This window comes from Lepidochelys kempii, chromosome 3 (assembly GCF_965140265.1).
Source record: "Lepidochelys kempii isolate rLepKem1 chromosome 3, rLepKem1.hap2, whole genome shotgun sequence".
Taxonomy (NCBI): Eukaryota; Metazoa; Chordata; order Testudines; family Cheloniidae; genus Lepidochelys; species Lepidochelys kempii.
In genome coordinates this window covers 193,414,560-193,430,848 of record NC_133258.1, presented here as the reverse complement: position 1 = coordinate 193,430,848, position 16,289 = coordinate 193,414,560, and the positions used below count along the sequence as shown (strand labels likewise).

Here is a 16,289-nt window from a genome sequence, read left to right as displayed (position 1 = left end):
GTTCCTTTCTAAGTGGAGTACTTTGTATTTGTCCTTATCGAATTTCATCCCGTTTCCTTCAGCCTATTTCTTCAGTTTATCCAGATCATTTTGAATTTTGATCCTATCCTCCAAAGCACATTCAACCTGTCCCAGCTTTGTATCGTCTGCAAACTTTATAAGTGTACTCTCTATGTCATTATTTAAATAGTTGATGAAGATACTGAACAGAACCATACCCAGAACTTGATCCCTGTGGGACCCCACTCGATATACCCTCCCAACTAAACTGTGAACCACTGATAACTGGTTAGAAAACCATTCCCAGACAGTAGTTATGCACCCACCTTATAGTAGCTCCATCTAGGTTGTATTTCCCTGGTTTGTTTATGAGAAGGTCATGCGAGATAGTATCAAAAGCCTGAGTTTGCAATTCATTCTGCATTTCTGAATTTCTGCAAATACTGAATTTAACAATGAAATCCGTGTACCAGCTGGAGCACACAGCTATTGCAATACAACCAAACGGATATTCTGTGCTATTAATCCAGCCTTACAGCCCACTGTCGCCAGTCAAATCTGGTAGCAGCAAATGGTTGACACCACCCCTTGCCTTCAACAGCCCATTCTCCTCACTGATGTGTGAACTTCAAAGCCAACACAGACCATTTAAATACTAACATTATTAAGCGCTGGTAGTTCCTTTCTTCTCTTGTTTTTTTCTTTCTTTAAAAAACAAACACACACAAGGAACTGAATGCAACAAACTACAACACTAAGATTCTGAATGGAAACACTTGCAAGCCAGTAAATGAAAACAGTAATGTTCTCATCAGAAGAAAAACTCACTGACATAGTAAGCACTGTGGGCCAGATCCTCAGCTGGTATAAGTCAGTTAACTCCTCTGACTTTCATACAACATACACCAGTTTGAACCTTTTGAGGCTTTGACCCTGTATACATAGGTATAAATTTGCGTTGTGTGTTTGTACAGCACCTAACATGATGGTATCCCAGCCCATGACTAGGTCTCCTAGCTGGCTACCGCAATCCAAATAAGAAATAAAAGAATAATAATATGGCTAGATTGTGACACGGCTCTTGGCCTATAGTAAGGGGTGGCATGAAGATAAAGGTGTGTCATTTCAGGAATTGTCCAGGGAAAACAATGTGACTTGGAGATTCACAAGTCATTCCCTTCCTCTAAAAGTATATCATTGTTGTTGGCCTATACTAACTTTCCCCTCTGCTCTGATTCAGCTAAACTGGCTAATTTGTTGGGGGTGGAGTGGTGGAATCAAGGATCAGCCTCTCTCATTCCCAGCCCATCTGTACAGCCCTGCACACAGTTTGGTGATACAGGCAGCCCATGTGGATGTGCAGAGCTAGTTACAATCTTGCCCTTTACAGTCCAGTAATCAAAAAATATTTTACCGGTACAATACGGGTGAATTATATTCTGGTGAAAATATTAACCATTTCATTCCCCAGCTTTTGTGCATTTAAATTTATAACCAAACATTTGCAACGAGAAAAGGTTTTTTGGATTTCATATACTAATAAAAATGGTTTGAGATTATGAGTCCATCTTCCCTGGTTAAATGAAAATAATCCTGTCTGGCATTTCAATGCACAAATGACTTTTGACTAACACAGAAAAGTGACAGCTGTAGAGGGATATTAAAACCAATTTTTTTAAGTTACTCAATATAATTTAATGTTCTATAGTGGCCTTTGTATCTATAACATTTCAGAGTGCTATAGTTCAGTGCCTGTGTAGTCATATGGCATAGTCATTATATGTTCAACAAAAGAGTACTTCGTAGTCAGCGTTTGACATTAGAACCTCTTACATCAAGAGGGATGAAAGCTTGACCTGAGTACTAAACCATCCCCAACGCCTTTCAAACAATACTATGAGACCTTTAACTTCCATCTGGACAGCCTTGAGAGGCTGACAAAGCGTCTTTATTCTATGTCGGACTTGAACCCATTACCTGACATAGCAACTGAATCCAATTTACCATAACAACTGAACACATAATGATGCATGTTTTAATTTAATATAGGATTCCCCCAGTTCTAGTGTCTGGTCCTGTCAGCAGCTTTCCTATCTGGCACCAATGCCTGATTAAATATTAACACAGGGCGGGCCTGTTATTTCCTGACTTCCGAGAAACCACTGGTAAATTGAGATCTAGTTGTTAAAAACGTCTGACACAATGTAATTTGTATTGAACCCCTCTTCCATGCCAAAGTGCCAGCGTTCATAAATCAGGCTGCTCAAATTGAATAAATCTATTTAAATACTTATAAAATATTAAATATGCATTTGGGAAAAGCCTCTAAGGTTATTGTGGCACCCATACACCTCAGAGTAACTAATTTATTAAAGAGTTTGCAAACCTGGGAAGAAAGGGAAAAGAAAAATGGTTTCATAAACCAAGAGCAGAAGCCAATTTTTCAGTTCAGATGATGAAAGGAAGCATGCATTTCTAATCAAAAAGACAGATAAGCCTTTTCTCTCCCACCATTCCCTCAACAGCAAAGTGCCTTTTCATCATCAACAACACTCCATTCCTAATGTCTGCTGAGGCCTTTCTTCACCTTCTCCATACACTAGTAATGTACACACAGCATCCCTTTGAAACAAGAGCCCATTAGCTGTGGCAGACTACCTTTTCACATGAAGTCCTTCTGTTGGTAGTCATCAATAGAGTGTTAAATCATTCCGACTGGGCATGCTCAGAATCATGGCAGTGGGATAAACAGATATTTAGAGCTGTAGAATGAAAATTGCTTTTCAACCTTTTTTGAAGGGCATTTGTTTTTTAGAAAAGGTCATAAACTACACAAGGAACATCAAGCTCTTTTTCTTCTAAACATAGATTTTTAAGAAACCCACTTTTTCTTACACCCAGGTCATCTGTAATTTTAGACCTTCAACCACCCAGCAGTTCCCTTTCAAGATTACATACTAAATACTACCATAAATTTGCCCCTCAATAAGAGACTAGTTCGGGCATGCCTTGAAACGGGGATTTATGTGATTATTTTCCATCCAGTGGGTGTGGTAAAGGGATATAGAAACCGTCATCTATATCAGCAAGCACAGTGATACTTCACAAGAGCTACCTGGGTAATGCAAGAGAGATTAAGCCTAAATTGAGGATTGCCATTTCTGAGGATAATTAATTTTCAGGCTGCCATGACATTTCTTAGCATGGATTTTGAGCCTCTGCAAGCCTTTAACCAGCTTTGTTCAATAACATACGGTGGTGCTGCTGCATCTCTTTGACTGAGAAAGCGAAGACAACACAATGCAGTTTCTATTGTATTTTCCTCTCTGATGCAGTGGGAGTTCAGTCTTATATAACAGTTCTATTCCTTTATCCAATCTTCCATTTAAATAGGCTCCAGCAACCTTATGTTTTACACGTCAGTTCTAGTTTCATGCAGCCAAATTTTCAAAAGTGACAGATATGGTCTCACAACTGTAGATACCTTAAAGTTTGGCACCCAGAAATGGAGTGATCCAAAATCTGTGACCACTATTGAAACACTAGCCTAAAAGATTGTGGGCCTGATTTTTAAAGGGTCTCTTTTAGCCCCAGAAAATAATTGCAAGCACAATTATCTGCAAGTGAAAATAAGGATATGTTGACATCTAACTGCCTAATATACTGGTGCAATCTGTTAGGTATATTCAAGTCTTCATTTGAGCCTGCCAGTAATTGTACCACAAATATTTATGGGTGCAAATTCCAGTGGGAATTTCAGTGGGGCCAAGATTACACTTGAAATTTTCAAACTCAGGCCCTATAGTTACGGCAAATTGGCACCTAGTTAGAATTTTGAACATACATGCAGTATAGTATGGGGAGTATTTTCAAACTTGGGTGCCTAAAGTTGGGCACCTAATACATAGTATCATGTTCAGTTGAGCTGAGCCCACTGATGTTAATGGAAACTATGGTATTGGGAACTTCTGAAATTCAGGTCACTTATTTTAGATGAAAGAAAAGGAGTACTTGTGGCATCTTAGAGACTAACCAATTTATTTGAGCATAAGCTTTCGTGAGCTACAGCTCACTTCATCGGATGCATCTCACGAAAGCTCATGCTCAAATAAATTGGTTAGTCTCTAAGGTGCCACAAGTAATCCTTTTCTTTTTGCGAATACAGACTAACATGGCTGTTACTCTGAAACCTTATTTTAGATGCTTGATTAGGAACTTAAGTGCTGTGACAGGGTCAGGCCAGATGGTGACAAGAGAGTGATTGAAGGCAGATATATTAGCCCCAGGTTAAGTAAGTCCCTTTTCCCTGGGTAAGGTAACAGGGAAGGTTCCAGAACAATCAGGAACTTTCTGGAAACAATTAAGAAAGGCTGATTAGAACACCTGCAGCCAATCAAGAAGCTGCTAGAATCAATTAAGTCAGGCTAATCAGGGCACCTGGGTTTAAAAAGGAGCTCACTTCAGTTTGTGGTGTGCATGCGAGGAGCTGGGAGCAAGAAGTGCAAGAAGCTGAGAGTGAGAAGGTATACTACTGGAAGACTGAGAAGTACAAGCATTATCAGACATCAGGAGGAAGGTCCTGTGGTGAGAATAAAGAAGGTGTTGGGAGGAGGCCATGGGGAAGTAGCCCAGGGAGTTGTAGCTGTCACGCAGCTGTTACAGGAGCCACTGTAGAGAGCTGCAATCCACAGGGCCCTGGGCTGGAACCCGGAGTAGAGGGTGGGCTCATGTTCCCCCCATCCCTCCATTCTCCCAACTCCCTACTTGATACTGGAGGAGTTGACCTGGACTGTGGGGAAGGTCTGTGGCCTGTTCCCCGATCCACTAGGTGGATCAGCAGAGACTGCGAGGATTGTTCTTCTTCCTTTTCCCCATGCTGGCCAGTGATGAGGCTAACTGAGTGAATGGCAGATTTGAGCCATGAAAGTGGCCAAACTGAGGGCTGCCGTGAACCTCTGAGTGGAGCAAATCCGCCAATAAGCGCAGGACCCACCAAGGCAGAGGAGGAACTTTGTCACAGCGCCTAATTTTCAAGTTTGAAAAAATTGCCCTATATGTATTGTATCCAAAGACTGAATTTGTAACCGAAGTGTTTATAAGGGGCTATTTTTTTTTTTTTGCTAATGTGCACATACACAGAGGCTGATGGTCGAAAGGGTTAATTATTCAACAAACTCAAGCAGAGGAAAAAGTTTCAAGCTCAGGGAGGTTATCACTCCCTTTTGTGCAGGCTGGTTTTAATCACTTTCTTGTACCTCTCCCTGACTTCATTTATCAAGCCTTCACATAAAAGTTGCAAAGTGAGGTTATTCAGCGGATACCTCCATTCATCTCAGATTATTGACCAGGGAGGTTTGCAGTACAAGCCAACCTGGGTGATGGCATTCTTCTTGTTTTCATTGTGCAGTCTGCTTTCGTTTTATGCTGTAATTGTGTTTGCACAAAACCATAACCACACAGAGAGCAGATCCCAGATTCCAGAGTTATTTACAAACACCCCCTTCTCGTGCTGTCTGCTTTATGATTGTTTGGGTCAAACAGCCAGGAGCCTGTGGTGGATTAACAAGAGAGAAGCTAGATCCAATCTAACCAAAGGACTTCCAACCAACCAAACTTCGCCACCTCCCACAAAAACAAAATCAAAGCCCTCCCTTCCCCCACAAATTGTTCAAGTGAATTTCCATCACTCCAATATGTATATTTTCTTTTCTGACTTTGGTGAATGCTAGGAGTCAGATTCAAGTCCTTCTAACCACAATGAGCAGCACCTTGCTCCACAAGCAGTCCGATTGAAGTCAATGAGGCTACTCGCAGAGTGAGATGCTATTTCAATGTGAGTGAAGGAAACAGAATCCGGACCCAACTGATTAGTAAACAGCTGTTTCATAGGTAATTTAATTTGGCTATTTTCAAGCATTGTGAGCCAGATCCGCAGCTGGTGTAAATCAGTGAAATCAATGGAGCGATGCCAATTTCCACTAGCTGAGGATATGACCTATTTTTCATTTTTTTACAGAGCTCATAAAATATTGCACACAGTAAATTGTGCAAAGATTGGGAGATTATATCCAAGCTAAATCTATGACCTTTCAGTATTGTCCATTTGTAGTTTTTACTTTCCATTGAAAAAAACCCTTCAAATTCTGTTTCCATCTGAACATCTTGTGCTAGGTGATGTGGAGGGGAATGACTTAACGATCTTTGTTATTATTACAAACTAGTGAATTAAAAATTCACCAGCCAAATAAGACTGTCAAGCTGATCACAGGGGTACATGTTATTAAAATGGCTTTCTGCATTTTGTGGCAGTAAAATCATTGGTGACTCACTGTAATCAGTCTTTGGTGATATAGGGGCTATGCAACAGGAACATTTTTTATCTCAGCATACTTTGAGGTAGTCAGTAGTCTTGCTGAATGGCCCAATCCAGGGAGTTTTGGGTCCTTCAGCCAGAGTGGGAGCCATGAGATAAAGCTCCTTCTGTCCTTTATACTCACTGTGAAGCTTGAACACTTGAGGCCCAAGTCTGCCATGAGGAATTTCAGCGTGGTTGCATGAGTGTAACAAAGGGAGTTTACTACCAAGGATGCTGATTGAGGCTGAGGCACGTTCCTTCACTGTTTTTTTATTTCTGGTCCTGCTTTTCCTTGTTTGGAGTTTTGGCATGGTAGATTACAAGGAGCTTATTTACAGCTGAAACAGCAAAGAGTATATCCAGGCTAGATCTAACTCTGGGAGCATAGCCTCCAAGCAGGTTACTGCTGGGGGAATTCTGCATCACTGCACATGCACAAAATTCATGTCCCCCACAGATTTCTTTCCTTCCCTGCAGAAAAATGACTTTCTGATGGGGAAGCCCAGGGAAGCCACAAGAACAGTCATGCGACCCTCCCCAGCAGTATGTTTTGGGTGGCCAGGGGAGCCAACAGAGAGGTAAATCACTGTGGGGTAGGGGGCGGGATTGGGGAAGACCCGTCTGGTGGCTCCTACCCTGCGTCGGGCTAAGCTGCTAGTCCCGGCTGGGCTGCGGAGGACGGGACTTCCTCTTCCCCTGCATGGCATCCAAGGCCGGGTCAGACCCCCAGCTTTTTCCCCAGGCTCTGCAAACTCCTCCCACCCCCCAGAATAGGACAGGGATATCTCCAACTTTTTTGGCCTCTCAACGACCAAAGGCAGGTCAGTGTCCCTGCAGACCCTTTGTTGTTCATTTCTGGCTGTGATGTTGTTTAAAGTCCTCCATGAGAGCCCATGGTATCTTGGCGTCTCTGTGGAGTTTTGAATGAAAAACCTTTCCTAACAACTCTGCACTGCCAGTCCAGCCATTTCTTTCAGAGGCCCATTTCTTTGTTAGCAGAATATTCACCTTATTAGATGGTTCTATTTTAGGGCTGGTTTCTTATTTCACCTTAACCCTGTACTGTTGGCATAAGATGATAGAAGGAATTTTCTAAGATCACTTCCAAAGGTCATAAGTGGTGTTTGGGAGCATATCAACAAAACAGTTTTCCTCCTGTGTCCATATGCTCATTCACATGGGGATTTCCTTACTTTGTTCTATGTGAGCAGGTATCTGGAAATACCACATGTGGTGAACAATGATGCTTTGGCTCCTATTGACACTCATGTTTTAAATATGTTGATGTTATTAGGCCAGGGCTGTCTGATTACATTTTACCCTCCACAGTACAGAGCAAGAGATCAATGTCAGGACTCATTTAGTTTCAGGCACAGCAGCCAAACAATTTGCCTCAAGGCTGTAACCATAGTGGCTACACGGTTTGTACTCTGTATGCACTATGCACTTCAGCTGGAGTGTGATCCTTACCGTGTTTGGCTTTCATGTCAGAGGAATGCACTCGAGACGGAATGCAGATTCTCCTTCCCACTGGAGGTTCTCTTTCTTTGGTATGCAGCCTATTCAGTTGGTCATTGTTGAAACAGTTTGGTTTTGGGTCACATCTGAGAGGCTGTGGTGTACCTTGCCCTGGTGCATTCTGAAGGTTTCTCTTCTCTTTCTCTTTTAAAATTAAAGATAAAGGAAGGTTATGTACCTTATAATAACTAGAGTTCTTCGTGTTGTGCGGTCCCTGTGGGTATTCATTGGGAGTGGATGTGCTCCATCCACCCAGGACCAGAAACTCCTCAATAGCAGTGTCCATTGGGCTGTGCCTGTGTCCTTTTCCTCCTTGTGCATCCAACCACTGGGTTTAACAGGGGGCACAGACCAACCACCTCTCCAGTGCCTACTCTACCACAAATAGCCCTAGTATAAGGATCCAAAGCAGAGGCGGAGGAGAGAGCGTTTGTGAATACTGTCGGGCCAGATGGCTACAGGAGAGTAATAGAAGGCAGATATATTAGCCCCAGGTTATGTAGGTCCCTTTTGCCTGGGTAAGGTAACAGGGAAGGTTCCAGAACAATCAGGAACCTTCTGGAGACAATTAAGACAGACAGACTGATTAGAACACCTGCAGCCAATCAAGAAGCTGCTAGAATCAATTAAGTCAGGCTAATCAGGGCACCTGGGTTTAAAAAGGAGCTCACTTCAGTTTGTGGTGAGTGTGTGAGGAGCTGGGAGGAAGAGGCACTAGGAGCTGAGAGTGAGAATGCATACTGTTGGAGGACTGAGGAGTACACGCATTATCAGACTCCAGGAGGAAGATCCTGTGGTGAGGATAAAGAAGGTGTTGGGAGGAGGCCATGGGGAAGTAGCCCAGGGAGTTATAGCAGTCGCACATCTGTTCCAGGAGGCACTCTAGACAGCTGCAATCCACAGCGCCCTGGGCTGGAACCTGGAGTAGAGGGTGGGCCTGGGTTCCCCCCAAACCTCCCAATTCCTGGTCAGACACAGAAGGAGTTGACCTGGACTGTGGGTTCACGAAAACAGCCAAACTGAGGGCTGCCGTGAAGCTCCAAGGCGAGCAAATCCTCAAATATCGCAAGACCAACCAAGGCAGAGGAGGAACTTTGTCACAATACCTATAGGGAGCAAGAGGTCAAGGGCTCAAATGGCGGGTTTACCAGTGCTGATAGCATGAAGTTCAGGTCCCAGGCAGCTGCAGGTTTTAATACAGGTGGCAGTGTGCTGACAATGCCTTTTAGGAACTTTACTGTTGTGAGATGGCTGAAAACCAAGCAGTTCTCCACTGGAGGATGAAAGGCATTAATAGATGTTAAATGTATCCACAGTGAATGGATGGATAGGCCTGATGACTTCAAAGAGAGAAGATGTTCCAGGATAAGAGAGATCTTGGACTTTTCAAGAGGTCACGGATGCTGCTGACACCACAGGGAGAACCTCTTCCACTTGGTGGTACAGCACTTCCATGTACTGTTTCCTGCTATTGATAAAGATGGATTGAACCTTCTCTGAGCAAGACTTCTCTAAGTCCACTGCACAGGCAAAACTCAGGCCACCAGATGGAAGAATGCCAGGATGGGATGGTTAGTCCTGCCTCCATTCTGTGACAGTAGGCCCTGAAACAACTGTAGGTGTATGGATGGGTGAGAGGCTGTCTGCAGGATTGTATTGAACTAGAACTGCGTTGGCCATCATTGTGCTATCAGGATTATTGCTGCCTTGTCCTGCTTGATCTTCTGAAGGATGCGAGGTAGCAGGGGGATGGGGGGAAGACACACCTTAATGGTCTGACCACTGTACTAGGAAGGCATCCCTTCTGGAGTCATGCCCCAGTGTGTCTTGAATTTACTTGAAGTTCCAAGGAACTTCCTGGATTTACCTGAGGTTCCAAGGAATGAAACATGTTGAGTAAGGAGGTGACTGTTGCTTTTATCTCCTCATATGAGCCATCCTGTGAGCAGCCAGTCATCTAGGTACAGAAATACTGGGTTGCCTTGGCATAAGTGTGCTGCTAGCACAGCCAAAACCTTTGTAGAGACAGTTGGGGCATTCAATAGGCTGAAGACTCTCTATTGGAAGTGCTCTTGGCCCATCATAAAGTGCTGGAATCTCCTGTGCACTAGGTGAATATCTGCCTGGAAACAGGCATCCTTCAAATCATATCAAACCATTCATTCAAGGAAGGTGGAAGTCATCCTGAATCTTGAATAGCAGATGAAGACATTCAGCTCTTTTAGGTCCAGGATGGGTCTCCAGCACCCCTTCTTTCTGGGGATTTGAAAGTATTTGGAGTAAATGCCCTTCCCACTGTGTTTAGGAGGTATGGGCTCTATTGCCTCTAACTGGAATAAGGAGTCTGCCTCTGGCTTGAAAATCCTGTAACTAGTGGGGTCCCTGAAGAAGGATGGGGAGGTGGAGGTTGGAGAAGGGATAGACAGGAATATAATCCTGTAGCCAATTGAAATGTAAACCCCTTTGTCCAAAGTTATATGTTTTTGGAAGAAAACAGGCCAAGTGGCCCCTAAGGGAGTGTGGGGAGACTGGTTGTACATGGCCTAATTGCCAGCTCTTGAGCATCCCATCAAAATGCCTTCTTGGTAGGCAGCTGGGTCTCAAAATGGGATGGTGATGGTGCAGTATGTATGGCATCCTATACCTTTGGCATTTCTTCAGAGGCTCATAGGTCCTCTGAAGACAGAATGGCTGAGGGGTTGGCTGGTACCTATGAGATGGTGGTTTAGAAAATTTCCCACAAGGTGCTGGGGTCCATATTCCCAAGGAGCAGAGGACAACATGAGAGTTCTTGAAGGAATGAAGCAACTCATCAGTCTTTTCACTAAACAGATTGTTACCCTTGAAAGGGAGATATTCATCTGTCACCTGGATCTCCTTGGGGAATCCCAGTGCCTACAGTCAAGAGGCCCACCTCATGACCACCAAGTTAGACATGGAGCTGGAAGACTTGTCAGCAGTATCAAGTGATGCCTGGAGGAACAATTTGGCAAGAAGTTTACCTTCATCCAGGTTGGTGTCTGTGTTACTGTGGTAGTTTATTGGCAAACTCCAAAAGCTTGTTGTAATGAATAAAGTCATATTTTGACATGCGTGTCTGGTAGGTCATAGTAAGAATAGAAGGATGGCTGATGAGACGTTCTTTCTGCTGAAGATATCTAATGTTTTGGCATTCTTGTAAAAGGGAACAGACCTGGGCTGGGGTAGCATGTTTTGCTCTGTGACTGCCTGGATTACAAAAGAGTTTACGTTAGGGTGGGAGAACAAGTATTCTTCTGCTTTGGAGGGCACAAAGTCAGAATTGGAGCACAGGTGGCTGCTGTGTGCCAAATAGCTCCAACATGGCTTCACTGATAGGGGAGTGTCACCTTGGAAGTAGGTGTAAAATGGAGAATGCCCAGAAGTTTAAGGTTGGTTCCTGAATCTCTTCCAGTGGCATCTGGAGGGTGTATGTTATCCTGCTCAGGTGGTCCTGGTGTTGTCTGTAGTCATCCAGTGGAGAGAGAGAAGCTGATGCTACCACCTCCTCTGGAGATGAAGACGACACTGCTGGCAGATCCAGCAGTACATCTGTTCCTGCTCAGCAATGTTCTCCGAGAGGGCTGAGGCTCCTCTCTTGGAGGCAATCTCTTTGGAAAGTAGTGACCATAGTCCTTGTAACCTGGGACCTGAAAGTATGGATCCCATGGACCCCAGTATGGCCAGTGGATAGGTTCAGAAGGGCATGGAGCCAGTCCCAATGGGGGATACCATTGGTCCCTTGCTCCATAGTACAAGTCACAGGGATTTAGAGGCCTCGAGGAGGCTCTGGAAGCCCTATTTAGGCTGATATCTCATGTTTGGGCTGCTGGGGAAACCACAGATACTACCTCCTGTTTGTCCAAGGAGTAGGAGCCAATGGTGCTCTCTGTCTTGTAGCAGCATGGCTGCTGGCATACACCAGTGAATAGCATCTCAGCGATGTTGGAACATCCGTGTTGCAGCTAGTACCTGGGACTAATGAATGGCATTCTGATGCTGCAATGATGTCTCTAGATAGAACTGGTTCAGAGAGAACTGGCAACTCAGGATCGGTGTACATTGCCAGGTCCTCAAGAAGAGTGTAACGAGACCTAGTGGGAGGAATGCTGGCTGGAGTCCTTGGTATAGGCTGGTCTATCAGTGCAGGCTTCAGCACAGTGGGCCTGGTGCAGTATGGTACCACTTGTGTAGAGGGTGCATGCTCCCTCCGATCCTTTTGCGATGCAGGGGTCAATCCCACCTCCTTTGTGGATGGTTTGTGAGTGCTGTAGTGCTCCTGGTGCTGTCAGTGCTGGCCCTGTGGGCTCCAGATGCACTTGTTAGAGGTTGAAGAGCCTCACTTGGTGTGGAGAGGAGAGAAGTGGCAGTCCTCTTCTTAGAGGACTTGTGTGGCAATTTGTCTCTCTTTTTACAAGGGTGTTTTTCCTTTCCCTTCTCGTAAAAGGAATTTAAAGGAGTCCTTGTGTTTACTGGAGGTGTTGAAAAGTGTTGGTGCTGCCGGGGCACTACCCGGAAGCTCAGCTCAATGAGACAGAGAATGGGAGAGTCCCAGATCGGAAAGGGTCCTCATGGACAGCTCCATTAGATGCCTGCGAAGTCTGACGTCCTGAGATTGCCTAGTACGAGGGGGGAAGGTGTGGCAGACATCACACTTCAAAGAATGTTAAAATTATATAATACACAGGTTGAGAAAAGAGTGTCTGTACATCTGGGTATAGTGCTAGATTATCCACAAATACAAAGATTGTTTTTAAAAGTCATATGATACATATAGTACATAATCAGCAATAACCCAAATTTAGGTGAATAAATTTAAGAATACAGTTTAGATATGAGTATCCAAGTATTTGGGTGCATCACTCATGAAAAATTGTATAGAGATTTGCTTGTGAAAAGGAAAATACATCAATGAGTGAAGATTGTCCCTCAGTAATCAAGAATTAGGGTAAGTTATCCATTTAGAAAATACAATCTATCAGGGAAGTATTTCAGTTACTTTCCTTACTGCGCTTCTCTACTGCTACTGAATAGTTTCCTGTCTTGGGCACATGGAATGCATCCATACTAAATAACCATAGGGACCAGCACTCAAAGAAGAACAAATGAGCTGTATGCAGTTATTATATATTTACCATTGGGATATCCTGCCCGATACAGACTCTCCAAATACGAGAATATTGCAGGGATGGTCTCTTTAGAGAAAGATAAACTTCCTACCTCTCTGCTTCTCTGAAAATGCCTTCATGTAGGAGTCAGATTAATCCTCCTCCCCCTCTCAGATTCTTTGCTCATAAGGGAAGGTGCCCTTTGTTCACACTATATTCATTGTCCATTCCTGATCTGAAATGGTATTCTTCCCAGGGCGAACTATTTTTGTATCCATGTTGTGAACTCAGATGTTAAGGGGAGCTCTTTCTTCTTGCTTATTGAAGAACTAAACGTTCTTTGGCCCCTCAGGTATCTCTGGTTGGAGCTCACTCAGTGGGGCAGGGACCTCAAGCGGGTCTATAGGTGCCGCAGAGGGCCCAAATCTTAGAAACAGGGAAATATGAAACCATGTACATTATTAACATTAAATGCTGAGAAAGACTTTGAGCAGTTGGGTGGCTTTATTTGATGGTAGTCTTGGAACAATATTGAACTGAACAGAGCTTTCGTAGATGGCTGCATGATATTCACAACCTACTACATGACTTTATAGTGTAGAATGCTGCGGAATGAGAACGTATGACATCTCCAAACTGTCTTCATTCCACAGAACCTGCCTCAGAAAAATCCTCCATATCTTCTGGCCCAGAACAATCTCAAACCAAGATCTATTGACACAGTTCAGCCAAGAGGATATGAGCACGGTCAATACCAGGAGGCACTAGAGATGGATTGGCATTGTGCTTTGGATGGAAATTGATTCCATCACCAGAGTAGCAATAAGATGGACACCTGAAGGAAAGTGAAAACGAGGCCGCCCGAAAACAACATGGTGAAGAGCCGTGGAAGCCGAGCTGAAAAACCTGTGGCACAGCTGGGGAACCATAGAAACACTTGTCAGAAACAGATAGGAGTGGAAGAGCTTCGTCGCTGCCCTAAACGCCAGAGGCTTAATGGGAACATGATGATGATGACAGATGTGCTTACAAAGCAGGAGTTTTGTTCTATTCTGTCAATATTTACAATTTAGATGTCATATTTTTCATAAAATTAATGAAAATAATTAATAGAAAATATTCCTTTTCATTGTAGAGCCATATAATGAGGGAGTAAATGAACATGTTATCTGTGTGACAAGATAAGGAAAAGATGTGAAAGGTAGAGCTGGTCAGAGAAACTTTAACAGAACCATATTCTATTGGACTATACAGTTTTATCTAAATCAAAAGCCTTCACAAAATCAGGTAAATTTCACTAGACTTTCACTTAGGAAAAAACACAGAAAAAATGTTCTAATAAAACATTTTGATTTTTCATTTTCAAATGACTTTTCAGTTTCCAATTTTTAAATTTTGCATTATGTTCTACATTATTATAATAACACAAAATTAAAAAGTCAAAATTGAAATAAAATTTTGTTGAAATAAATTGTTTTGATTAACCTGAAGTGATTTTTTTTCCAGAATTTTCCTTCACAGAGAATTTAGAAATTTTCAGGTTTTACTCCTCTTTAGAACAAAGCCAGATTTTGAAATCTCTAAATCCTTCATAAAATGGAATGTCTGTCTTCTACGCTGCTCTAGTTAAAGGTTAGTATTTGGGACAATAAGTGTTAGAACATAATGGTAATGGAGAAATGAATGCATCAAATTAAAACTCAACAAGGGAGAAAAAAACCCTTTGTTTTCTTTTATTGAATTTTCAGAGAAGATACGTTCACCACATATAAAGAAGTAAACTGTGACAAGAGTGACCTGGCATTTTCCCTCTGTTAGGACTGAAAGATGAAGCCAGGGTTCAGAAAGTGCTAACAATGAGACTTTGGTGTACATTTCTTGGGGAATATCAAGGATTCAGCAGAGCAATCACTCAGGTCAAAAAATGCCAGTAATTTTTAAGTAGAAAATTTGAAAAAGATTGAGTTTTTTTTTCAAAATTGTACGTGATATTTTTTGTTTTTACAACAAAAATCTGAAATTGAAACATTTTCTCTTTGGTAAAAAATTTTGAGTTTTGCTGACAAACTGGGCTTCCACCATTTTCTTTGGGGGATTTTCTCCACAAACTAGTAGGTCTCACCACCAGAAGAGTCTCCTGATATTCAGGTAAATGTTTCCATTGCCAATTTCCAGCAGAAGGGACAGTTACCACCTTACTTCATGATGTGACATTTCTTTGTTTGCAATCCACAATTGTATAGGCCCCCTTTTTTGCTATGTCTCATTGCAAACTCATGCCTAATTTGCTGATCATTGTTATCTTTTCAACATTTCTGCTTTCCAGGACTCTCCTTCCTATTCAATATCTGTTTCAAATGATTTTTCCCCCAAAGGTATTTGTTTGCATTTTTTCAACCCAATTCTCATTTTGTAGTTTTCTGCCCATTTTTCTAATCTCTTCATGACCCTTTTAATATAACTCTGTCCTCAGTGATATTTGCATGTATCATTTTGATGACTGCAGAAACTCAGGAGTTTGGCATTTGTGGATGGTGCCCAAGACGGTCTCAAGACGTCAGCAGAGTCCACTTAAACTTTTCCCAACAGAATCAATAGCTGGTAACAGGGTGCAAACAGGCCTAGGGATGAGAGGCCCATCTGAATATCATTTACCGTGATGAAGTAAAAACAAATATTTTGCTGGGATATACAGTACATTCAATGTCAATACTGTGGTACAGCCCTTGTGAACCTTTTCATGGCACCTGCCAATTTCATTAACATGCTCATGTAGATCTAGGATGGCTTCTTCTGAGGAGTCTCTACTTTCTGAATAATAATGTTTTCTTCTATGTAATTTAGGAATCTATGTGATAATGCATGTGCAGCAGTATTTGTTACCCCACAGATGTCTGGATAGTTAAATTTCTCCATGAGTTTTTTGCAGTAGTTCTCTTCTGGGATTTCCAACCAGTCCAGGATGGCAGCTTTGACAGCCTCATAGTCAGCAACAGCATCCTTGCTCATGGACCAACATGCAGCTTGGACCTCGTGTTAAAAAAGGCATCCGCACTTCCTTCTGAGCAGCAGCAACTACCTGATCAAAGTTGACCGGGGGCCCTTGGAGTCATCTTCTGGTCCCATCTTGGGCTGTGTCCATGAGTTAACACATCTGCTCCTGGGACTGTCCATGCTCCTTCTGTGGGGCTACAGCCTGGGCTTGCTGGTCCCCACAAATTCCAATAAAACCTGCGGTTGTTGCTACTATTGCTCTTCCATCATTTATCTCAACTGCAACAGAAAGTTAA

General features: G+C 42.9%; 1 long non-coding RNA gene across 1 annotated transcript in view; it reads left to right on the top strand.

Moving 5' to 3' along the window:
- The window catches only part of LOC140909655 (uncharacterized), a 96,113-nt gene extending 81,849 nt beyond the window's left edge, over positions 1-14,264 (top strand). The window contains exon 4 of the long non-coding RNA XR_012158313.1: positions 13,653-14,264. This is a non-coding gene — a long non-coding RNA (uncharacterized lncRNA). The remainder of the gene's footprint in view (positions 1-13,652) is intronic.
- The last annotated feature ends 2,025 nt before the right edge of the window (positions 14,265-16,289 follow it).